Source organism: Somniosus microcephalus, chromosome 27 (genome assembly GCF_052327205.1).
Source record: "Somniosus microcephalus isolate GS21.2 chromosome 27, FLI_Smic_1.0, whole genome shotgun sequence".
In the NCBI taxonomy this organism is placed as follows: domain Eukaryota; kingdom Metazoa; phylum Chordata; class Chondrichthyes; order Squaliformes; family Somniosidae; genus Somniosus; species Somniosus microcephalus.
Window position 1 is genome coordinate 30,439,812 of NC_141013.1, and position 27,099 is coordinate 30,466,910.

General features: G+C 44.0%; 1 protein-coding gene across 1 annotated transcript in view; it reads left to right on the plus strand.

Moving 5' to 3' along the window:
• LOC147100108 (uncharacterized) overlaps positions 1-27,099 on the plus strand; it is a 124,986-nt gene that overhangs the window by 22,242 nt on the left and 75,645 nt on the right. Inside the window, exons 2-3 of the mRNA XM_085968818.1 lie at positions 2,900-2,988; positions 11,206-11,318. The gene's annotated coding sequence lies outside the window, so the exon portion shown is untranslated. The remainder of the gene's footprint in view (positions 1-2,899; positions 2,989-11,205; positions 11,319-27,099) is intronic.

Sequence of the window (27,099 nt, forward strand, 5' to 3'; positions counted from 1 at the left end):
TCCGACCCGGCCAATTACCGTCCCATCAGTCTACTCTCAATCATCAGCAAAGTGATGGAAGGTGTCGTCGACAGTGCTATCAAGCGGCACTTACTCAGCAATAACCTGCTAACTGACGCCCAGTTCGGGTACCGCTAGGGCCACTCAGCTCCTGACCTCATTACAGCCTTGGTCCAAACATGGACAAAAGAGCTGAACTCAAGAGGTGAGGTGAGAGTGACTGCCCTTGACATCAAGGCAGCATTTGATCGAGTGTGGCATCAAGGAGCCCTAGCAAAACTGAAGTCAATGGGAATCAAGGGGAAAACTCTCCATTGGTTGGAATCATACCTAGCACAAAGGAAGTTGGCTGTGGTTGTTGGAGGTCATTCATCTCAATCACATGACATCACTGCAGGAGTTCCTCAGGGCAGTGTCCTAGGCCCAACCATCTTCAGCTGTTTCATCAATGACCTTCCCTCCATCATAAGGTCAGAAGTGGGGATGTTCGCTGATGATTGCACACTGTTCAGCACCATTCGAGACTCGTCAGATACTGACGCAGTCCGTGTCCATATGCAGCAAGACCTGGACAACATTCAGACTTGGGCTGACAAGTGGCAAGTAACATTCGCACCACACAAGTGGCAGGCAATGACCATCTCCAAAAAGCGAGACTCTAACCATCTCCCCTTGACATTCAATGGCATTACCATCGCTGAATCCCCCACTATCAACATCCTGGGGGTTACCATTGATCAGAAACTGAACTGGACCAGCCATATAAATACTATGGCTACAAGAGCAGGCCAGAGGCTGGGAATTCTGCGGCGAGTGTCTCGCCTCCTGACTCCCCAAAGCCTTTCCACCATCTACAAGGCACAAGTCAGGAGTGTGATGGAATACTCTCCACTTGCCTGGATGAGTGCAGCTCCAACAACACTCAAGAAGCTCGACACCATTCAGGATAAAGCAGCCCGCTTGATTGGCACTCCATCCACCACCTTCAACATTCACTCCCTCCACCACCGGCGCACTGTGGCTGCAGTGTGTACCATCTACAAGACGCACTGCAGCAACTCGCCAAAGCTCCTTCAACAGCACCTTCCAAACCCGCGACCTCTACCACTTAGAAGGACAAGGGCAGCAGACGCATGGGAACATCACCACCTCCAAGTTCCCCTCCAAGCCACACACCATCCTGACTTGGACCTGTATCGCCGTTCCTTCACTGTCGCTGGGCCAAAATCCTGGAACTCCCTTCCTAACAGCATTGTGGGTGTACCTACACCATATGGACTGCAGCGGTTCAAGAAGGCGGCTCACCACCATCTTCTTAAGGGCAATTATGGATGGGCACTAAATGCAGGCCTAGCCAGCCAGCGACGCCCACATCCCATCAATGAAAAAAAAAATTCTTCACTCAGAGGGTTGTGCATCTTTGGAATTCTCTGCCCCAAGGTGTTGTGGATGCTGAGTCGTTGAGTATATTCAAGGCTGAGATAGATAGACTTTTGGGCCTAGAAATTCAGTGGGCTGCGCCACCCGTTAGCGCCTTAAGAGGGCACTTAGTGGGTTTTACGCCACTGGCCACGCATCCCGCTAAATTTAGCGGGACGCTAATGGCGGCGCTAGCCGTTAGCGCTGCGCCGCTACCGATGACGTCATCGGTGTGCGCAGCGCCCCACTACCACCCCAATCGCGAAATTTAGTAGCGCCCCCTGCTTTAACGCCGGTCGCAATTTGCGACCGGCTCAGGGGGGCCTACCTGCAGCGGTAGAGGTGCTGAGGTGCGGGGCGGCCATTTTTTTTGCTGGCCGCCTGCCAACACCTCTCCGCACCGCCGTCCCCGGCCTCCTAAGCCCCCCCCCCCCCCCGCCGCCCCGCTGTGGAGTGCCGGCTTTGTCCCAAGAGCCCAGCACTTCTCCTTGGTGCCGAGCTCTTTTGCTGGCACTCGCGCTCTTTGAGTGAGCTGCAGCAGGCCCCTCCCATTTTAAGAAGGGAGGAAGGCCTGCAGTACCGCAGCGCGCGGTGCCGCAGCGTGTGGCGCTGCGGCACATTGCGCTGCGAACTTCAGTTGCAGCGCCCCAAGAGGGATGCGGGGCGCCTCGAGTAGCGCCGCGCTTCCCTCTGGGGTGCGCAAACTGAATTTGCGGCGGGCGGCCGCGACTTCTTCCGGGGCACTTCTTTTGGCGAGGCTGGCGCCAGTGAATTTCTAGCCCTTGGACTCCAGAGGAAGTGAGAGATATGGGGATAGGGCAGGAAAGTGCAGATGAGGTAGACGATCAGCCATGATCTTATTGACTGGCGGAGCGGGGCCGAATGGCCTACTCCTGCTCCTATTTCTTATGTTCTTATACAGACAACCTCCAGTCCCAATTAAAAGAGCCGAGTTTTCTTGTGAAACACTAACAAGCTGACACATGGGTTGAAAGACTAATATCATCTTAACATGCTGACACTTTGCATACATTTTGGTGAACAAATTTGAACAAAATTAAGAAAATGGAAACTCAGTGACAACCTACAGACTTGAGAGGTCTCACTATATAGTTAAATGTGTCCCCCAGCACTGGCATCACTTCTAGCTGCCAAATAATGAAAATATCTGGCAGAAATGCCTGGGAACCCAATCTGTGTGACATGAAGTGGCATGAAATCTCTGGCTCTGTTTTAAGAGTGATATTCATTCCTGTACACTGTGCATTTTATGATGTTCTGAATAACCAGGTTGCTGTGGTGACCTTTAGGAGGAGCTCAGAGCAATGGCACTAATTTTTCTCTTTGCCACCTTGCAGAGCATTGTTTCATTCCAAGAGATTCCCAGTGAATCTTAGTGTAAAAATTATTTGTTAGCTAACCAATTTAAGCCAGCTCCTTTATTTCCAATGAATTTTAGTTGTCCTTCTGTCATTCGCAGCCACAGTGGGATTGCACATTTTCATCTTGCCAAGCAACCTTTCTCATCTCGGAGCACAGCAGGAGATTTGTACAACCAGGTCCCACAGTGTAAGTCCATGCTGAAATAAAGATTATTGCTATGTTGCAAAGCCAGGTTATTGTTGAATGCCTGCAGGCTTGTTGATTTGCTGTTAAATTCTCATTGTTCCCCCAGGTCTACATTCCACTCATGTTACAAGTTTTTTTTTCTTACTGACTGGAGCTTTTTTAAACTGCCATGATTGCAGACTTCATCTTTTAAAATGTCAATTTTGCATCGACCGTTCAGTTTTCCAGCTACCTGATATGCTGAGTATCTCGGACTGTACAGTTTTAATTGCACAATAAACGTTTATTTACTAATGTGTTTTATACACTTACGTCTTACGGTTTCACAGAGAGGAAAAACTAAACTTTGCAAGCTGCAATGCCTCATTTTTATTTTTGATTGCACGACAACTCAAAAACCAATGGGTGCTCGAGAAAGATCAGGTTTACTTTGAAAGTGTAAGATTAGCAAATGCTGCAAATGCATTTAATTAGGAATCAATTGATTTATGCCATTCTTGGCCAAGGGCATGGTAACGCAGTGGACAGCAAATAGAAGATTATGTTGATTGTAAAGAACACGTTCAAATGTCTCCACCATCTGAAAAAGTGCTGTGAGAATAACCAATCTTACTTATCTTACTTATATAAAGTATGGGCAGTTCTATTAGCCATGGTTTCTCTATGTAATATATAATTGCACTATACAGTGCAGATATTTCAGTGCATGATGCATGCATTTCATTATATAGCGTGTGTGCTTTCACTGTATGATGCATGTGTGTGTACACTTTGAATTATAGAGGTCCCAAATAGTCCCTCATGTTGCTCCTAGTTGCCAGCCTCTATCTAGCCCTTGCGGATGTATTAGAATGAGTTAAAAGAGTCATGGACAATTTTTGCTCAAGTCAGTGATTTAGAAGTGTAAGGATTGTTGAAAATAGCACATGGGGGAAGGAGCTGCGACTGCTTTGTGATGCAATCCCTCCGGACTTCGAACACAACTGCAAATCTTTTCCCCCAACCCGCAGAATTCTTCTGTGACTCCCTAACTGAAAATAAGTCACAGTTGGAAAAACTCTGCAGCAACATTAAAGTCACAAACAGCTTGGCACAATCGTAACTCTTTTGAAAATTGGCTGCACTGTGATGTCATTAAAATAAAACTCTTTTTGGTGGGGGCTGGGGGGGTTTCAGGTTGACGGGTGACTTATTGCCATCGGAAATCATTTAATTTCCGCCACAGCTATTTTCTAAACCTGGTGGCTAGCTGCAAATTAAAATATGTAAATTAGACTAGATAATGTAGACCATGACAAGCTGTTTCACCTTGTCCAGAACAGTAGAACCAGAGGCCACGGCCTGCGCTTGAAGGGAGTAAATTCAAAACAAATCTGCGGAAACAATGGGCTGGATTTTCATTCAGAAGTCGGGAAGGAGACGGGACTACAACTTTCGGGTTTTAGTCCCGCCTCCATCGAGATGCGGCAAATCCACGCGATTTTCACTTGATTGACCTTGTTGAACCCACCCAGCGGGCTCAGCAGGCCAATTAAGGGCCACCTGGCAACAGGTGACGTCACAGACTGAAATTTCATCTGTCAAGACGTGTTGACAGATGAAATATCAGTGTTTCACAGCTGTTTAAAGCTGTCAAACACTGACAGTCTTACTTCTAACCTGAGTCCTTCAACGCAGACTCAGTTAGAAATCTCACCGGCACTGAAAGCTGCAGGCTGTCACTTTTGACAGCTCGCGGCCATTCTGCTTTCTGTGCCGGCTGAATGATGGACTCCCGAAGCCTAGAGGAAGGAAGGCTGTAAAGGTAATTTAAACTTCTTTACACACTTTAGACACACCAAACACACTTACCTTTGCACTCATGCACCCATCACTCACCTGAACACTGACATCTCGACCCCTCCAAGTCCTTCAACCCAACGGCCCGCCTCCTCTAACCTGGCGTGGTTTGGAGCCGTCGGGAATCCCACACGACACCCCTCAAAATAGGGATTAGGCTAAAAACTGCCTGTTAACAGGCAGTTAATTGGCACTAATCCCTTCCCGCCTCGGGTCAGCGGGTCCCAGTGCGGGGCCGGTACCCGCCTCCTTTGAAACTTACATGGAGGCAGGTTTTGGGCGGGATGGTGTCAGGACCCCCGAATTCGGGATTTTAACCCCCCGCAAGCCTAAAAGCCTGCCTCACGGCACACTGTAAATCAATCCCAATATTTGGAACAGGCTCCCCAGGGAGGTGGTGGAAGCAGATTGCATCGATTCATTCAAATGCAAATTAAATAGATTTCTTTCAGAAAATCACATTTTGAGATACAGTATACGAGTAGTTTGAGACACGACATATGGTAGGCGTAGCATGCTTGGGAGGAGCAGGTGACTTTGGACCTATGGTTCCCAAAGCTTTCGAACACTGGGATTTTCCTCACCTCATGCCTGGGTCTGTTGTAGACTAATTGATTGCCATGATTAGTCAACAACTCTATTATCGTTGCATCATGCAACTACCAGGATGGTAGAAGGTAAATTAGATGGACCTTGGCCTTTCTTCGTCCAGCAATTCCTATGTTCCTAAATGTTCTGCTAGAGAGATTGAGGTTTCTTAAGCACTAAATGTAGGCAGGAAGGGAACAAAAAAGACCATCTAGTTCCAACAATGGAGAAAAGTATTTTAAAAACTCTAAATTGGTGCCCCTCCTAATCCTAATTGCCTGGGTTCCTGGTGGCTTGTTTCACTGAAGACAAAACTGCAGCTGTGTCCAATGAAGTAAATCATGGACAGAAGGCTAGCTTGCATCAAGGACAGAAGGAAGTTTTTACTGTTGGGGAGAACTGTTGACTGCAGATGCACAATTCTCCTGCCGTTGATGGGACTCGCAAATGTCAAGGGTGCACCCGCTGGAATTCCAGTGTTATCAGGGACACACATTTTGTGGGTCTCGCAAGCTACTGTCGAATCAGCTGGTCTCCGCGCTGTGCTACTAAATACTCAAAGCCAGCTTCAAAGTTCTTGTGCTTTTCCTCATTGGCCTCCAACTGACCCAAGAGAAGTGGTGCCAACTAACAAATATAAATTAAGGAGAACAGTGGGTGGAGGTGTGTCCCAGCATTGCTCTATCAAAATTGGATGTGTAAGATAAAAGGAATATAGCACTAATCTGATTTGAGCATCATCAAATCACGGCTAGCTAGCAATTACCACTAGACTGGTAAACCATTACTGCCCTTGGGGGCAGCCATCAGTTATAGATGGTAAGGATGCTGATAGCCAAAATTAGGTCCCTTGATTTTTAAATTACTATGTTGAAATTCAGATCAACCAAATTGATTTTAAGCAGGTTTTACTGATACATAATCACTGTTAATCATACAGCAGTGAATCAAAATGGGTTTTTTTCAGGGAAAGAATTGATCTTAAGTTGGACTTTACATTAATGATCTTAATTGGGCTCCACAGAGTGCTTGCTGCAAATGATTAGCAATGGAACCACATTCTTTTCTAAAAACCCGACTTTAAAATATTGTCTGCAACGTTATATATAACTTACACAGCCAAGTCACTCCTGTTCCACATAACCACTTATCACTGGGTTCTCATGTGGGCAAAGGAGGAACAAAGCATTCCGTTTTGTATTTATTCATCTTTCCTAGTCCTGAAGTTACTGGGTTGATTTTTTTAATTTACTGGCTGGGAGTTAAGCATCACCCGGGTGGATTGCAGAGAGGGAAATCGTGTGAAGAGGATCACACGCATGCACCAGAATCCCCCTGATTTTCCTTCCATTAATTTAAATGGAAGGACAGTCAGACTGGTTCTGTAGTGTGTGTGATACTTTCCGCCGATTTACCTCATTCCTTAATGCCCAGCCGCCAATGACAAAAGTCTACCCCATTGTTCCAATAGTATTTATTAAGCTAAGCACATGTCTCATAGGTGACAATGTAAATGTGGACTCCATAGCTAAAGCCTTTATAGAAATTCAAATGTGAATGTCAAGCCCCCTTACAAGCTATAAAGCTCTCATTTCAAGCTCACACAGAGGGCAGAATTTTGCCAGCGCTCAGAGTGGGGGTTTGGAGGCGGATCAACTGTCAAAATCGAAATGATTGACAGCGGGTTGGGAACCCGCTGTGAACCCGCCTCCATGTAAGTTTCCAGAGTGTTGGGTCTGCGATTTCAGAACAGACCCGATACCAAGCGGCGGGAGAGGCATTTAAGATACTTAACCACTTGTTAACTGCGTGTTTACTACTATTTTGCTAGCCTTTTTCTATTTTACCACATTTTTAACGGAATTCACGTCGTTCGGAGATCACGTCAGGTAAGTAGGTTGGATTCTCTGGGCTGGATTTTCATTAGGCCGTGGAGGTGGGATTGGAGGCGTGTGGGGGTTTAAAATCCTGAAATCGGGGGTCCCTGGTGTAACCTGCCTCCTCAATGAAAATCCAGCCCTCTATGTCTCCCCATTGCTGTTAATAGGTGACAGCTGCAAAAGTGGCATGAAAGCTTCCATTTCACAGCTGTTCACTTTCCAATGTCAGAAGCTAGAGCCTTCATGACTTGGAAGAGACCTTTTAGCTGTATGCAGTCTGGAAGTGCAGGAGTAAATGCTCTATCCACTATCACCTCCTTGGAGCAAGCTCTCTCACCATTGACAGCTCGCTTCTGTCATCTCACCTTCAGCTGCCATCTATTCCAACAACATCGGGGCCCTTGAAAAAATCTCACCTTGGTCCTCAGAATCCCAACACAATCATCCCCAACACCAACATTACCAAGCACACCAACATCACCAACATCCACACCAACCTTCTCCGCAATCAACTGATGCTGCACTGGACACAGGGCATCAGCACCCGATAACATTGCTGCCCGGGATGCCAGCGATGGCCTCACCATGTCCAGATTTGCTTCACTTAACATTGTACACCCTGGCTGCCACATGATGCACCAGGTTGGCACTACCCCATACCAACACCATAAAGCAGCTCTACAATGCCCACGCTATTCCGTTCACACTCATCACCATTGCGGGGGTACCGTTATGTCTCACCATTCACTGCAACTCACTAAGCTACTTCCAAAGTGGACACAAATCTGTCCAAGAACGCAAAGTGTTCAAAATAAAGATTTCAATGTTTGACAGCACATTACCAGAAACTTCACAAGACCATTGGATAAACCACCCAAGTGCCTACCCTTGTGTGTTGTTAGTTGGTATGCTTGCATTAGAATGAGAGTGAGTGTGAGGGGTGGTTAGTGAGATGGGGAAGTGATAATGTAGATAGAGAGGGTGGGTGTGAGTAAGGCTGTGCAGGAGTAGGGTAGGAAAGGCAGAGTTATGGGGATGTGATGATTGACACAGCAGGACGAGATTGAGTGTGGCTTTGCAGTAACATTTCGTGATCTACTGAGATCATTGAAAGGTTTGCGCCACTGCAGCCTGGTCCTCCTGACGACATCCCTGCTTGTGCCCCCCTGCATATTGTGTAATCAGGCTGCGTTGTGTCCTGGGGAGGTCTCTTCCACCCATTGGAAGGAAGTGAACCTCCCTGTGTGCTGTGACTCCCTCCATAAGCATATGGAGGGAGTCATGGGAGAGCCTGGGTGCAGCTATGCACCTCTGTGCAGCTGTGCAGTGCTTGTCGGTGTTTGCAGCACCTCAATGCTGTAGAACACTGACAGCACAACTGTCAAAATGAATGTGACCATTATCCCTTTAAAGAAACTGGCTAATGACGTGTCATCAAATTTCGTGATCAGACCCGCTTCCTTTTAATTGGCCGGCAACCCCAAAGGGCGGGCTTAACAAGCCCAATTAACGGAAAATCCTTTTGACAGAGCGGCTGCAGCCGGGCGGGGACCAGAACCCACCAACCAGCTCTCCTGCCGTGAACCCGCCTCCGCTGGGAAAACCCAGCCCAGAGTTTTAACTTTTGGCAATGGTGTAAAACGGGCAACATCGGATTGACAGCCTGTCATTGTTGATGTTATACACCCCGCCCAATTTTCCTTTTCATTGACTTCAATGGGAAGAAAAATCAAGAAAGGTGTATTAGAGGCGACCGAGCTGATATCGCCCGTTTTAAACTATCTCCAAAGGTTAAAATTACCCCGAGTTTTGCACTGAAACACTTTCTGACCCTTTCAATTCTACCTTTCTCGACTCATGTCAAATCTGCCACAGTCCTTTTTCGAGCTTAAAGTTCCTCTCGGCAACAAAAATAGCACACATCATGCGTCTTAAGCATCACGCTAAAAGGTTGTTGTAAAAAAATACTGACAGGAATTTAATGCAGATGAGCTCACTACAAATAATATACAATAGATATTGAACCCTTTAAAAAGGCATTGTTCTCATGGCAAAGCATTTGGCAAGCTAATGTTTTGGTTTAGGAAGGGAAAGGAGCCAAAAGAGGCATATCTCATGATGATGTCGCATGCTAGTGTTCCAGCATCAGAACATAATAAATAGGAGCAGGGGCAGGAGTAGGCCATACGGCCCCTTGAACCTGCTCCGCCATTCAATAAGATCACGGCTGATCTTCTACATCAACGCCACTTTCCCGCCCGATCCCCATATCCCTTGATTACCTTAGTGCCCAAATTCTATCGATCTCATTCTTGAATATAGTCATCGACTGAGCATCCACAGCCCTCTGGGGTAGAGAATGCCAACGATTCACAACCCTCTGAGTGAAGAAATTTCTCCTCATCGTTCTAAATGGCCAACCCCTTATCCTGAGACTATGACCCCTAGTTCTAGCCTAGTTCTAGACTCTCCAGCCAGGGGAAACAGCCTCTCAGCGTCTACCCTGTCAAGCCCTTTAAGCATAATTAGTGTCACTGCGTTAGTTGTCTGTAAGCAGAAAAAATAATAATAATTTCTCAACTTTTTGTTCTTGACACCTTTTAATATCTGGGTTCCATAACCAAGCAAGGCATTGTCTTGCTTTAAAGTCTAGTTGCAATAAATCTGAAGCAATTATTTTGGAAGCCTCCTCAAACTTTGGTATGAAGACTACGGACGCAATGTTGTGATCCTGCATTGCCAGTGGGGAGCTTCGCCCGCCGGCAGTGTAGATGGAAATTTGGACTGCAAACTGCCCACGATCTGACCATTACCAGAAAATCAGCGGTACTGCCCCAAAAAATTCTGATTAAGTCCAGTTAGCTCAGGCAGCAAGGATCAGGAGGCTCAATTTCGGGGTCATGGGTTTGAACCTACAGCTGGGTGGTTGAGTTTTTGGATAGGTGCTCGATGAAGAGGAAGGTACAAGGCTATGGGGAAGGGAGTGGACTGCCCCGACAGAGAGCTGGCAGAATGGACTCCTTTTTGTGCTGTAAGCTTCTATAAAGACCATTGCATTTTTGACGGGAAAACTGGATTAATTTGAACTTGCCAGTGGGCATAACATGACCCTGTATAACTGAACGAAGTATGAATACATCTGACACAGTCATCACCAGCAAACCTTGCAGAGCTAAGCGTGGATAGTCTGACCCCTCATCATTTTTTTTCCCCAGGTTATCCCAGTCTCTAATAGCAGATTGAATTCATTCTCACACCTCCACTGGCTGAAGCCCATTTCCTGTGACATGTGACAAATACAGGTCACCTCACTTAGGAACAAGTCAGATAAGAGCTAGCTCCACTTAACAGCAAATTTGATCCACGAGTGAATTTATTTTGTTGCTAAATTAATTTCTTTGCTGGTAAACTCCTGTTAAGAGCAAGCAATTTCACTTATAAACATGTTTCTTTTTCATCTACTGCTCACTTCTCTAAAACAGGTGACCTTGCACCCTTTTTTCCCCTGCAGCGCACACCATTAATCACCCATTAATGACCCAGCCATATAAAAAGCCACAAAATGTATTAATTACTTATTCTTAAAAGGCAAGAAGAGGCTATTGTGTTATCTTAAATCTTTGGTGCTGACACATGCCGAGGCTTTTTCCAATGGCATGTCTGGTCGCTCATGCATTTTGTTTCACCTTTTAAAAGAAAAATTGCCGTGCTGCGTTTTCACGGGTTAAAAGCAAGTGATTTAGCTCCAATTTCACCGCCTACCAAATCGTGGAAAGTTAAGAGATGCTGAAAGTGGGAGTTCATGTTTGGAACAATTTTGAAAGCAAGTATTGTTGGAGAGTTCAACGTCCCCTTAAGAGTTTTAGGCTTCAAATCCGATGTGTAAAATAATACTTGTTTTTCTTGAAAGGTGGAAAAACCTTTCCTACACTACCACAGTGACTACACTTCAAGAAACAAAGTACATCATTGTCTGTAAAGTGCGTTGCGACGGCCTGAGGTCGTGAAAGGCTCTATAGAAATGTAAGTTCTTTTCTTTCTTTTGCTTTGTATCCTATTGGAGCCTGACTATGTCATGTATCTTCTGCTCTTGAGATTCTGGATGATCTGCTCTGGGCTTTCTGCCAGTGCCGTCCTTCAGGTAGCTGCTAGGAGGCGCATCTCAACGGTCTCATCATGAATTTACCTCGAATGTTGGGGGGCAAGCAGAGAAGGGAGGCCAGGTACCTCCCCAGAAAGGGACTGGTCAGGTCAAGGACACAGTGGCGGGGGATTGAAGTTACGACCCTGCATTCCCTAGTCCTTCACGTAGCAATCCCACACTCCCGCACCGTTCTGATCATTATCTTCCTGTTGCTGAATAAGCAGGGTTAATGGCAGAGAACCTGTTGCCAGCAGATCTCCGCATCAACGAGTAAGGGTGCATTACAGTCTGAGATCGGGCTCCAGCCAGGCAGATTTTACATTGCCTGGCTGGAATTCTAACCATCCCACCAGGAGGGAGCACGGTGTGTGCCTTGACACACAAATGTATAGAACTCTCTCCCGAAACCCAGAAATGTAAATGTTTAGAGAACGTCGAGGGGAGAATCCCCGCTTCCTGAACATTTAAACTGAGGGGGAGGTAGGTTTAAGTAGTGTGCAGGAGGTCGAACAAACCCTCTGAGCACTTTTTAAACCAGGTTTAAAGCCGCGCTGAATTTATAATGCGTTCACACCACAAGCTTGACATCAGTGCAATGCAGTTCTGGCTTTGCACCAATGCTAAACTAATGGGGCGTGAATCAGGAGTGCAAGCCCAAACTGACCCTGATTCCCTCCTCTGATCTGGAGTGAGATCAGACCCTGACTTCGCCAGCTTAGACTTGGTGTGAAGGGGAAATCACTTTACCCCAGTGTTAACACCTCTTAAAGTGACTGTATAAGCACATTTGTACAATCTTACTGTACCACTGATGTGCCTTCAATAACTCAAAGACAAGGAGTTTAAAGGATTCAACTAAGGCTTTTAATCACTAAGAACATTGCAGCATTACAGGTCTTCCCACATCGGGTTCGTCTGGTAGGAATGACTCATACAGCTCTTGAGACCTTTATATGGCAAAAGACAGGGGCGTAGCCAATACACACAATAGGAACAAAAGGGGGCAGTTCACACAATACAAGCAGGTAAAACACATGGGCTGATGAAGGCATATATTTCATCACAGTTAACACCTCTTAAAGTGACTGTATAAGCACATTTGTACAATCTTACTGTACCACATATGATGGAATTTCCACAGGATATAATGTCATTTCATGATCTCCCGTCCTCTCGGATATCATTGGAATTGATACAAGCACAACACTGATATCAGGCTGTGCTCTAACAGTATAAAGCAGTTTAACTGTCAGCTGTGTTTAAAAATTTCAAAACCAAAAGTAAATATTGATACAAATTTATTTTGCCTCGAAGACTTTAACTTATGGAATCAAAGACTACTGGGAAGATATTGAGACGTGTTCAATATTCAATGGGTAAAAATGACCTTCATACCTTCACTCAGAACTTCATTACTCATGAGTTACCAGGTCATGTGTAGAATATAAATGGTATTTCATGATTCTCCAGGAAGTATCCTCTATTATGTATTTCCTGAAGTTTAAAGTCAGATCAGGATTTTTTCAATGATCAAACTGAAGTCTTTATACACTGGGAGAAATTGAATTTCCACATAGGTTAGTGTCTTATTAATCAAAGGTACAAGTGCAAGTTGTAATCTATCACAATTTATTTTTTACTTATCCACAGTTACTTTCCCACAGTCTTTAATGCACAGTTTATACAAACTGCCCTTAAGATATTGAAAAGATCGGCATAATTGGATATTAGTACAATATATCAATAATATTGACAGTCTTTCATGTGACTGCGACATAATGACTGACAACTTGAGTGGCATAATTAGCCAACAGTGCATTCTAGGTCTAACGTCCTTAGATTACGTACTCAACTTCGAGTCCTGGAGTTGTGCTTGAACCCACAACCTTCTGGATCAGAGCCGGCGCTGGTGCCTCCCAAGGACAAGGAGTGCCATCACGAGAAATGGTGCTACCAGAGGTACAGTCTCCACCAGCAAATGGAAACAGTTGCCTCTGGCGACTATGTTTTCTTGGGGACTGTTAAGCTGAGCACTCAATATGCACTTAGAGGCTAGCAATGTGCTTTTCAAATTACTGCTGGCCCGTTTAGACACTTCTTGGGCTGTCCCCCCTCCCCCATATCAGGTAAGACCTATAGCCAGGATCTTAAAGTTACAATTTTGACCATTAATGGTGAGCGCAGTTGTTTGTGTGTTTCCCTGATGCTCTGCAACCTGCCCTGGACTTCAAACAGAGCAGACTACCAGGAGCCACAATGCATTGCAGAACTGCTTTGATATATAAAGTGACCATGAAACTGTTTATTGTGACTATTGCAATCAATAGTGGTCTTTATCTTACACCACATTAGAAAAGAAAGAAGATAGAAAGAACTTGCATTTTATAGCACCTTTCATGACCTCAGGGCATCCCAAAATGCTTTACAGGCATTGAAGTACTTTTGAAGTATAGTCACTGCTGTAACATAGGAAACACGGCAGCTAATTTGCGCACAGCAAGGTCCCACAAACAGCAATGAGATAATAACCAGATAATCTGTTTTAATGATGTTGTTTGAGAAATAAACATTGTCCAGGGAGAACTCCCCTGCTCTTCGTCAAAATAGTGCCCTGGGATCTTTTATGTCTACCTGAGCGAGCAGACGGGGCCTCAGTTTAACGTCTCATCCGAAAGACAGCACCTCCGACAGTGCAGCACTCCCTCAGCACTGCACTGGAGTAGTGTCAGCCTAGATTTTTGTGCTCAAGTCTCTGGAGCAGGATGTTGAACCTACAACCTTCTGACTCCGAGGCGAGAGTGCGCCCCACTGAGCCACGGCTGACACACTAGCTTCCGAATACTTCCATCCGAAAGAATAGATATCGGAAAATAGGATCCACATCCATCTTTGTGGACATTATGAAGCCTTAGCTTTGCTGGTACAATTAGTGGAATTGGAAAGGAAGAGGTTGTGCATGTTCTACATTTTAGAAACAGCTTAAAAATAAAGTTATGCCTAATATTTATAAAATGTACCACATCTGTGCTAATACTGATTGGGGGAAAAATTCAGTATTGCCCCATTTGGGGCGCAATTATCGGCCGGGCGCAAAGATTAGCGCCTGGCGCTAATTATCGCCTCCGACTGCAAACTTGGCTTTTATCGCCCCTGGAGTTGATTGGAGCGCTAAATCAGGCACTACACAACTGTCTTAAGGCGCAAAGGCCGAGGAGCGAGGCGCTACCTCAGTGCGCTGGCGAAGCTCATGTGATGTCAGTCAGCAATGGAACACAGACACAATGGCGCCGGCCAGTTCTTAAAGGGGAGGGTTGATCTTGCTCTTCATCCACATCCTGCTCATTGCAGCCTTGAATCTTGGCCTGGAGAGACCTGTACATCAAATCTGCTGGAAAGCACAATGGAGAGACCCAGGGAAAGAGCTCAGAGCGCAGTCCCCACAGTCTCTTCTAAATCGATACAAGGAAGGGCAAATCAAAATGAACCTGCAAAGTGCTGCTCAGTACCCAAAACTCCTTCACATAACGTTGAATCTCTCCAGAAGCCTCTCTCTCTCTCTCTCTCAGAATGCGTGGTGCAAAAATGTCACCAACAAAAAAAGGCAGGAAGCGGTCACCTTTAAATGGTGCTCCCCAGTCCCTTCCTGACTGCAAAACGTTCCCCTCAACCTGTCATTGCTAGCGGCAGGCGGTAAGGCAGGGGGCGCCACTCAATACCCGGTCTGGGGCACTACCGGGGCGTTGCGCACTCGATTGACGTCACGATCTGCCGGCGCAGGAGATTGTGGCAGTAGTGTTTAGCGCCGCCGCAAAATGTCTAGTTAATTCGTGAGTGGCTCAAACATCGCCGCGCCCGGGCGCTAGTTGCTTTGCGCCCTCTTAAGGTGCTAACGGGAGGTGCAAACCAACCAAATTTCCCCCCCATTATGTATTAAATGATAGTTGTATGTAATTTACATACATAAATAAAAACTTGTATTTATAGAGCACCTTATGTCTCTCAAGTGCTTCACATACAAGGAATTATTTTGAAGTGCAGTGACCATTATGTAGGCAATTGCAGCAGCCATTTTGAACTCAGCAGAGTGCTGCAGAGAGCATTGAGTCAACTTACTGGTTTTTGTGGTGATGTTGGTTGAGGGAAGAATGTTGGCCTAGACACTCGGGGTACGCCCTGCTCTTATTTGAATAGCCCCCTTGGATCATTAACATCCACCCAAACCACTGAAACAGGCTGACAGGTGTTTTAAGGTCTTATTTGAATGCCCGCACCTCCGATAACACAGTGCTTCCTCAGTACCTCACTGAAACGTTGGGTTATATGTTCAAGTCCTGGAATGAGGGTTGAACACACAACCTTTAGACTCAGTGGTAAGAAGACTGAGCCAAGCTGATGAAGTAAATGAAATTGCAAAGAAAGTTTTCCCTATAACTCAATAACGTACAACACTACATTCTAAAGATGAGTGACGTTAAAACTTATTGGGGGTCATTTTCCAAATGAATATCGGGAGAGATGTATAACAGGCGGCTGATCCGATATTGTCCATTTTACACTATCAGCCAAAGTCAATATTACGCCCACTGTCTGAAATTTTCAGTGATCGCTTTGCTAATCTGAGTATTTTTGAATGTACATTAAGAGTGATTGGGTGGGTCTATTCAGACCTGGTATCAAAAAGAGACAAATCTAGTTCCTTAGAATTAGTGTTAGAAGTTTAAATGGCTGACTGAGCAAGAGCAGTCTTCAAGAGGTCACCAGGGACCTGGGTGCATAAATACCACTAGACTGCTGAGGACTAGGAGATATTTTGTTACCATTAGACAAAGAGGGATCAAATGTTCCTCACACTGAAAAATCATAAGTTGTGTGTATTGCCACTCCCCCTCCCACCAGACTGTCAGGGACCTAGATTGCGTCCAACTAGATCACCAGTGTTTGGATGCAGATCTCACTTCCCACAGTCTTTGGGAGTTTATTCCTTCTGTTAGAACAACTGGGAACAAATGCAAACTATCTCAAAACCAAGAGGGATCAAATCAATACCCGCCACTAGCCCACCAGAAAAACCCCACCCACCATCGAAAAAGCACCAGCCAAGATATTGTTGGATCCAATGGAGAGCTGGAGACAGATACTTTCTGACCTAGCATGTAAGTCAAAATTTCAGAACCATAGCCACTCAATCACCATGGAAATTAGAAATGCAGACATTCATGCATGCATTTAATTCAGACCAGTTTAGAGTCTGAAAATCCTTTGGAGCTCATTTCTAGAACCAGTAGATGCTATTAAATAAAAGGTCTTGTGCCTCTTTCATGCTCAGCACATTTCAAAGAGCAACATTTTGTTATGGATGCAAAGCAATGTTTTTTTTAAGTAAACAAAGAGAAAGAAATCTGGTCATTTCCTGCTGGTTTTCTGGCCTTGGGGGAGAAGCCAGGCATTTAAAAGTAGCAGGCAATTGCCCCCACCCCCAATTGACTTCAGGTCGTGCCTATTTATACAAATGAGACCTTGAGGCTTTAAAGGGGCAGGCTGGATTACACACAGCTCCACTTAAGTGGCAGAATAAATGCATTGCGCATTAAATAGTGCAGCACTCTTGTGAAACAGCATATCCTCCAATTTAGCATAATGGGAGATCAGCTAGTATTTAACAAAGGCCTGAATCAAGAAGGACATCTCTCAAGAGGGGAAATCTTAAAGGAACACCTTTAATGTGCTTAGTTAACGTACTGCAGGTGTTAATACATTTTGAATTCCGTTCCACTTTTATGTTCCTCTTTGAATAGTTCGCTCATATGGGGAATTTGGAATGTGACTGGATTGATGGGAAAATCCTGACCATTTTGTTGTTTTTTTTTTAATCACCAGCACCATTTACGTTATTAGGGCAGCCTGAATTTTCATCCATGGTTTAAAAAAAACAAAACGGTTGTACTTTATCAGTCACAAGACATAAAACGGAATGGGAAACAGAGTTAACGTTTCAGGTCTGTGACCCTTCTCCCAGACCTGAAACGTTAACTCTGTTTCTCTCTCCACGGATGCTGCCTGGCCTGCTGAGTGTTGCCAGCACTTTCTGTTATTTCAGATTTCCAGCATCTGCAGTATTTTGCTGTTGTATAAAACGGAATGGTGCAGAGGAAAAGAAAAGCTCATTAGAAACATGAAATCAAATTTACATCTAATAAATAGAAATGCATTATTGACTGTACTTCATTCGGGAGGTTAAGATGGGCTCCTTTTTATTGATCCCTGAAATATAAGATTCTAATTCAAAGTACATATTCCGTTGCTGTTAGACTAGAAATGTCGGCGTTATTTTCATATGTTCGGGCTGCAATAAATATGAATTTCTAATTTGAATATTCATTCACAGATGTTTGAACATTGTTTATAAATATTCACAAACAAGTTCACTGCCATTCGCAGAGTCCACAATATCCACTGTACACTAATCAGAAGTGATGTTTCAATCTCTGCCTGCATAGAAACATCACAGATGGCCATGAGGAAATCTCCAGAATTGTTTCCACTATGATTAAACTGATCCCAAAATATACAACTATATTATTCTTATTAATACAGGGGAGCTAGTGGTTCATTTGGAATAATGTTATGTTTGAACATTATTTTAAAATGCTACTATCAGATGTACACTGAAAGCATATTACTAAAATCTTTCATCTGGTGAATGCCTTCTTTAATCCAGCTCTATTGTACTCCATTCACATACATCCCTTGTGTGTCCTTTTGTTTATTATCTTCTGTTGTGTGCATAGCTCACAGACTCAGCAATCAGTTTTAGAGGAAGTCCAATATCACTAGGTATACAGATTATGAAAAAAAAAACCTTATCAAATGAAGAATTGTGGAGAGGTCAGGAGCAGATAAACAAGAACATAGCACTTCTGAAGGTCAGGACCCCTGTAAGGTGCCTCTTGTTATGCCTGACCTTCAGATTTTCATCATCACTGCTCCTGACAACTTAATAATGTTGAGGTGCAGGATTCATTTTTCCCGTCGGAGAGCTGGTTTTGGCCGCCCTTTCCTGATTATTTCCCTGCACTCCCAGCTGCCCTTTACAGGCCAACCATAACTCCATCAATCTTGCTCTTCTCACCCTGCCCGTTCTCGGCTTCATGCTCTGCAGATAGATTTGACTTTTTTTTTTGTTGCATGAAGCAGCTGTCAGTATTTGCTGAGAAAATGGCCTCCCACTGTCTTAACATCATGCTGAGATTAGCTGGTTCAGTAGTGGAGCTTATGGCAGGCTGTTATCTGTCTGACTTCCTTAGTACCCTATCGGCAGGGCGAAAATCTATGGAGTTTCAGCTGTGGAGTTTATACATACAAGCGGTGACTGAGGGAGGGAGGGAAGGAGAAAGAAATAAAAGGGAGGAAAGAGAAATAGAAATGCGAACACAGATATTCACAAAGAGACAGAGAGAGAAAAGGAAAGGTGAGACTGACAGTGAGAGTTTGATTTTAATACTTATTGAGATCTAGCAACTAGAAGCATATTATTCTCACCGCAAAAAAACCCAGAAATGCACAGTGACCAAACAAATACAGATTTGTTGGGAGGGCAATTAGCAGGAATAAAGTGGGATGAGTTTGATTCACAGAGTTGATGATCTTTTGCGCCAGTGTTCTTGGCAGGACGCGTGCGAATGCAGTTTGCCCACTGAATGAGCACAATTTGTTACAAAGATTGCTGAAGTCACTGGAGAGGATAATGCGACTGGCACGTAACGACTAGAACCCCCCCCCCTCCACCCCCCACCCAATTAAGTCACTTTCGACTAATAAGATGATGCGCTGCCCTTTAGACATAGCCTTCACTGTTCCCGGCCTCCCACTTTATTATTAAACACAAGATCAGCCAGCTTAAAAATTAACCATATGGCACTGCTTGTAGTTCGTTGATTTAAGTCCAAACCAGGACATGATCTAATGGATGTGTCTGCAGAGGTGCTTGTACTGATGACACAAAATGTGCACAGCATTTCCCTCGCAGAGAGACATTTACCTTCAAAGAGTAACCGCACCAGATAAACATATCAAAATTTCACAGTTTTTTTTTCTACATTTCTCATCTTGCGCATTCTTTAAATTACTAAACAATTTCGGTATATTTAAACATAAAAGAGAATTGTAACAAACAGCCTAAATCCAGTCAAATGCTATTTGTTTAATCTATTGGGCCAGAATTTGCTGGGAATTAGCGTATAAATAAACCGGCAATTTGCGGCCAGGAAGAGATATGCCGTCAGTTGCGAATCGCTGCAAATTGTTGGATGGTTTGCTCCGCCATTAGCCTCGCGGAAACGGTAGCTCACTGTCAGCCTCCCCGTGTGTTTCAAGAAATTGCTGCAATTGCACTGTTAAAACAAATTAAACTCACCGCAGAAAGTTAGGGCTGGTACTTAACAATGTAAGGACCCTTTTAATGATGAGATTTATATTCCTGCAATGCCACTCAACCTCTCCAGCCCAGGAAGGGAACAATTGAAACTGTTGGAGTCTCATTCTTGCAAGTAGTACATTTTTAGAATTGTTTTCTTACTTTTAATTTCTGTCTCCTTTTTCTCTCAATTCACCCTATTGCCATCATTCCTCTGTTTCTTTCTCAATCCTTCAATATCATTGGCTAAGTCGATAGACTGAATTGAACTGAAAGTTAATTTAATGTTAGTGTTTTCACAGGTTGCAGATGAATGCAGAAGCTTTCCTTTTCCTCATTGTATTTTTTCCCCGTTATTTAAATGGCCCAGTATGATGTCTCATTCTCCTGCTAACTGCACAACCCAGCCTCTATCAAATATTTCCCCCAGCCTCGATCAAATACGAGTTTATACCAGCCCCTTTGAAGAGTTAACTTGTTCACTACTTTTGCTCCTTATCTGCAGGAAACCATCTTTCTCCACTCCTCACTTCACCCAATGACCTGACCAAGATTGTGAACTCATGGTGTGACGAATTGTAGGAATGAACGCTGTCCTATGTCACAGTGGATTCAACAGGCTAATATAGCATGGATTCTTATTGAACAATCAAAAGAACACTTAAGGGCCAAAACTCCGATCATGTGCTCCCTGCAAGGAATGGTCCTCATAGGGAATTTTGGTGCAGAAATCGCAGACCCACAGCTCCTGATTTTCCATCTATTCAAAAGGAGGGAAAATCAGGGGCTGTGGGACTGAAATGTCCTGACTAGTGCTCTCTGCCTGGGGCAATCAATTAGGGAATCAACCTCAAAATATGACTCTTGGGATCCAATCTATCCTATGCTCCAAGTAAACCATTGTATAATCACTCACCTGCCACGATTAGTCCAAATGCGTTATTTTGTGCCTAAATCTTTGGCCAATGGGAAAAACAAGCCCACCTGGAAAATCTATGGGGGTTCTCTGGCGGGAGATTGACTGAACCTGCAATGAAACAGCAAAAATGGCTGATTACACCCTTCTCCAAGGGTTCCATTGATCTCCTGCTGATGTTATGGCAGGAGATAGGGAGAACCCCACAAAAATTTAGGGTCCCTGCCCTACCTCTTGATCCTAGTCAGTCGGGCCATTTTTTCAGAAAAATAATATAAAACTGAAATTAACTACAAACTACATCAGCATCAATAAAAGTCAGAAATTCTTCTTCATCAACTTCATCGCCAACATCATCATTATGGTCTAACAACTCTCTGGTGTCCTAATCTGCTGCCTACAAATTCTGAACATCATGTTTAAACAGGCAAAGTTATATTACTGGAATGACAATTTGACGGTTTTATTGCTTTGACAAAAATGGCCACCAACGTTGCCTTGCACCCAAACAGAAATGGGGGATTTTTTTTCTTATTTCTGTGAGTTGGAGTTTAAAAAATATTATGGTCGCACAAAAATCTCTTCTTGTAAAAGATAAACAACTGGCTTTCTGAAAATTGAATTACAGATCCACAGACATTTTAAGAATTGGCCCAAGATGTCCGTTTCTTTAAAATAAAATACTTTCTTCCCCCTCAGTTTTACAGTCATTTTCTTTCTTTTAAGGTCCACTACTTCTCCACCATTTCCCACCGGAGAACCTCGGCAGGTAATTTGTTTTTGAGCCTCTAATCCATGTTACTATGTAGCAAATGCAAGGAGATTCCATGGCACCAACAGTCCTCTGATGCCATGCCCCTGTGGCCAATTTTCGTGTGTAAGCCTGGATAGTCAGTGCCTGTGGAATATTCAGCTGATGAATGGGCCACATCGTCCGCATGCCCGATACGAGACTCCCAAAGCAAGCGCTCTACTCGGAGCTCCGACACGGCAAGAGAGCTCCAGGTGGGCAGAGGAAATGCTTCAAGGACACCTCCCAATGTAACTAGGTAGCGACCAGGAGTGAAGCCCCAGTATATTTTATTTTTCCCTCCTTGGGATTCTGAGACTAATTTCAACGCCCCTAACTGAACCGACCATGACTGAGATCAGCTAGCTCAGTGCAGACCTGAGAATGAATGTGGAACTTTCCAAGTCAGCATGGCTCAGCACTCAACTGGGGAATTTACACAAGTCATCAAGGGAGCCCTTATCTTATTTTTTATTTGAGTAGAAGTATTCTTGAAGTCCTCAAGACATTAAAAAAACATTTTGGCATATTTCAGTTCACTGATGAAAAAAATGTTACATTAGATCTTCAGGGAACTGAAGGATATTGAGACACACACTTTCCGCTTATTGTACTGAGGCGTGAAGTATCGCGTGAGCACATAGAGGAAAATTGGGTAGGAAAGATTACACCTGCGTAACGGAGCCTGGCTGCTTTTCCATCCATTTAAGCGATGGACAGAATATCTGACAGGCTCTGTTATGGATATTTAATTCCACCACCCAATTTCCCTCATTACAACAGTGACTACACTCCAAAAGTACTTCATTGACTGTACAGCGCTTTGAGACGTCCGGTGGTCGTGAAAGGCGCTATATAAATACAAGTCTTTCTTTTCTTGTTTTTTCCATACGCTGTACCCAGGCAATGCCTTACAGCCAAGCGCAGTAAGAGTAAATCTCTGCTGCACAGTTGCTGAAAAGGGGCTCGCACACTAAAGTGATATTGTAAGGAAAATGTAATGCTGACGGTTCTAGTAAACAGTGAGTCTAGTTTTTGTCAGTGGGAAGGCACAAGTTCTCATTAAACCCCGGCATAAAACCTACTAGAGTAGAAATGATTGTCTTAGTGTACTTCGCTGTTAATACTCTTGTATTGCTATTCTAAGTGAGCGTGCATTAAAATAACAGAGGAATCTTGTATGAGCACATTAAGCTTTAGTATGATAATATTAGTGGTAATGGGAGTGAGTCTTTGGCGCAGTGATAGCATTCTCACCTCCGGGCTGAAAGGTGCAGGGTTTAAGCCCCACTCCAGACAGTCCTGGCGAGTGGAGTCGGAGCTCCGGCTTTGAATTCTGGGTTGACATCTAGCGGGGTACTTGTGTCCGGTGGGTGTGGGTGGCCCCCTCTCATCATATCATATAGTATGGGAGCCCATAAAACCCTCCTGCTGTATAGGACTAACCACCCTATCTGCTGGTATAAAGATGGTTACAGCCATGGAAGGAGCGTTAACACAGCCACTCAGACTGTTATTCAGCCTGCAAATCCTTCCCCAAAGGGAACAGTGAGAAGACACATAAAAGACTGACAATAATTTCTACCCCAGGGCACTCCACACTTGCACAGGGGCCATTCAGACTATCAACTGCTGAAACTAGTGTCACTGTACTGAATAGTTGCATAGGGTTAAAAAGAGCAGGTGGGACTAAATCATTCAGTAGTGCTATTTTCTTATTGAAGTTTGTCCCTCAAAAAAACATTTGTGAAACCATCAATACACAGGATGTCGTCCTAGCTCTCTCGTGTACAATTGAAACAGAAATACAGGTTTTGAAAAAAATCATTTTATGTGGGGCTGGGCACTTAGGTTAGCTCACTGCAGTTGTTGAACGTGGTCAGCCAAACAACACAGAGCGGCACTTACTACATTAACGCTCCATTTAAGAAGAGGGGAGTCCTCCTCGGTGTCCTGGACAATTATTTATCCCTCATTCAACATAACCAGAACAGATTATCTGGTCATTATCACACTGCTGTTTGTGGGATCTTGCTGTGCGTGAATTGGCTGCCGCGTTGCCCGCCTTACAACAGTGGCTCCACTTCAAAAATACGTCATTGGCTGTAAAGCCCTGTGGGTCATCCAGAGGTGGTGAAAGACGCTGTAGAAAAGCAATTCCTTTCTTTTCTTTTTTTCATATACCGTTTACAGGTACTTGTTCAAGGAACATTTTAGAAATCATACAATTCTACACAATTAGAATGCTTGCAATCCTGAAAGCAAACAAGTCCTTCAGTGCTGAATAAATGGAAATGTGTGTCTGGCTTAACCCAACGCTTTGCAAGCTACTAGTGTGGTAGGAGTGACGTTTACACACAGCGTCATTGTTACTCAAGTCTCAAAGTAATAGCAAAGAAAGCCTGTGGCTATATTAACTTGTGGTACAATTATCTTTTACGGCTCTGGTTGCACCTATTTCATGTCAGATTATTTGAAGGTCCCTTGATGTCTATTCAGGCCTGATTGAACCATGCTTTTCTTGTTAAGGAACATTGATTTATAGCAAACATATTGGCAGATTGATCAAGCACACTGTGATTTAGTGCCAAGTATATTTGAAACGGATCAAAAGTCGGATCTTTTTATGAGGTTGCCCCTATTGAATCCATTTGAAATTATATTTATTGTAAAATCACAAGAGGTCCCAACGACTGTCCTGTTATTATTGTTGTGGTGCGCAACACACTTGGTTCGATATCGGGAGCCAGCACCTGCAAGGAGCAACTGCAAAAGACCATACATAGCATAGGTTTTTTTTGGACTAATTTAGCTTAGTATGGGTTGATTTGGAGTTTCTCTATGGGTTTGCATCATTTCCTTAGCGACTAACTTTTGATGACCTACCTCCTTCTACCTTCTACCACATGTTGTCCCTGGGGCCATGCTATAACTCTTGTGAGACCATATCCCCTTGTGGCTTACACCCACCCATTTCAAGATTGCTCTGCCTTCCAAATAACTAAATGATATCAAAGGCAAATGTGTTAAAACACTCTAAAATCAACATTACATTAAGGATTGCCAGGGATTGCAGATCTGTCACTATCATTGATGGCACTGAGCTGCTTCCATGGTAGTGGCTTAGCTCCATCCCTGCAGGATAACAAAGATCTTTAATTAGGTTTGAATGTGAATTACAGTAACTGTTGATCCAAACTAACTACACCAACCAATATTATCTTATAGTTGATTCAATCTGAATTTAAAATACCTGCATCCTGTAGCGGACTTCAGTTTAGAAGGCAATGGTTTTTTTGGATTGAGTCTGCAATCCATTCATTTGACTCACAGTCTATCGTTACAACCAAATGGACACTAAACAAAGAAAGCTTTCAGCATATCATTCTATAAAACACAGTTACACTGAAAGAGACGCAATCATCCCTTGGTTAGGGCGCTGTTTTTTAATGACTTTACTCTATGAAGGGTAGAGTGGATTAATGTAGAAATGTCTTGGGGTCCTTTGCCATCCCAGGATCGATTTCGTTATTGGAAAATTTAAGAAAAAGGGACAAGCAGCTCAGTATTATGACATCACCACCAAGAGTTGCTATCACCGTCAAGCTCACCTGACTCGTGGTGTTGTGGATAGGTGCGAGTCTGTCAACGTCTTTAGGTGTCATTCCTGTAATTCTAATATTTGGGAAGCTAAAGACAAGGACAAATCGTGCTAATTGAAAGCAAGTGTCTATGTTTTACTCGACTGCAAGGTCATCTGGATATATCTTCTCCAAGGATTGGATTCTCATTGACCACAATCATCATCAGTAACCTTTTCCCCTCCCACCACCCTCCAACCAATCAACTGGACCACCAAGGTGGGCAGAGAGTAAGGCCACATACCCTGCCACTAGACCACCAGGACATGGACTAAAAATAGAGCAAAGAAACAAAAACTACATAAAAAGACACAAACAACTCCCAGTCCTGCAACTGCCATACCAGTGGGGAATGATGTGGCAGGACATGAAAAATAGCTACACATGCACAGAGGAACACAAGGGAAAGAGGAACACGAAAATGGTGTCATGCGTTTATTTTTAAAGTAACGGACATATTTCAGAGGAAATATTGTCTAAACTGGGTCAAATTCAGGTAAATTGGGAATAATCCAGGGGTAACCCAAATCAGCTTTGGGTTTGCAGTTTGATTCAGTTCTCACTCACTACAGGTAGTAATATTTTTTACATTGTGTCTATTGGAAGCAGCCTGCGCTGTATCAGGCATGCTATACTCATCTGGAATGGCTGCTGTGATAACAGACGACCTTAAATTTCAGTTGAGGTTTACTTTAATATTCAAATGTGTGATTATTTAATAAACAGAGGGACAAGGACTTGGTGAAAGTTAGTACCTCACAAATCGCTCCTTTGTAAATCACAGAAGAGCAATCCAAATACAATCTGCTTCCCTGCTCTCCCCACACCTCCCCAACCATGTGAGAAAGACTTGTAACAGAAAGCTTCATTTGTGTCAGCTGTGGCTCAGTTGATAGCACTCTTGCCTCTGAGTCATGAAGGTTGTGGGTTCAAGTCCCACTCCAGAGACTTGAGCATAAAATCCAGGCTGACACTCCAGTGCAGTACCGAGGGAACTGCACTGTCGGAGGTGCCGTCTTTCGGATGAGACGTTAAACTGAGGCCCCGTCTGCTCTCTCAGGTGGATGTAAAAGACCCCATTGCGCTATTTTGAAGAAGAGCAGGGGAGTTATCCCCGGTGTCCTGGCCAATATTTATCCCTCAACCAACAACACCAGAACAGATTATCTGGTCATTATCACATTGCTGTTTGTGGGAGCTTGCTGTGCGTAAATTGGCTGCCACGTTTCCTACATTACAACAGTGACTACACTTCAAAAGTACTTCATTGGCTATAAAGCACTTTGGGATGTCCGGTGGTCGTGAAAGCTGCTATATAAATGCAAGTCTTTCTTTCTTATGTTTGAGCTTTTAGTTATCTTGCACATTTAGTTTTGAAGAAATAGGTGGAATTTTTCATTGCTGGCTGAATTGATTGGAGTTGGGGAAGGAAAACGGTAAAGACCCAATTTTAACCTAACCCACCCGATGGGAAGAGGATTGGTTCGGGTTGGACGCCAGTTTTACACCCGACCGATTTTACGTTCATTGACTCCCACTGGACGAGACTTTAGGTTAAAATCGAGGTTTAACGAAGTGAATTTGCGTTACATCAGTTAGTGCAACCACTGGAGTTAGCAAGCAAAAGGGGACTAACCCTAAGTCCAGATTTAAATTGATCTTCATTGTTGAAACAATCAAATTCAGATCATTTCAACACTTTTGTCCATTTCTAAAAGGTGTATTTTCTTTAAGATAAGTGGGTCACAATCACAGTGGGACTGACTGCAGCACCATATATGTGTTTAAAGTGTGTGTTTTCAGTGCAGGATGGCAAGTTGTGATATTAAATGAGGTTTGTCCATACAGTGTCCAATGTTCCCGTACAGTAAGTGCCTGAGCTGAAGCCAGGCAATTCCCC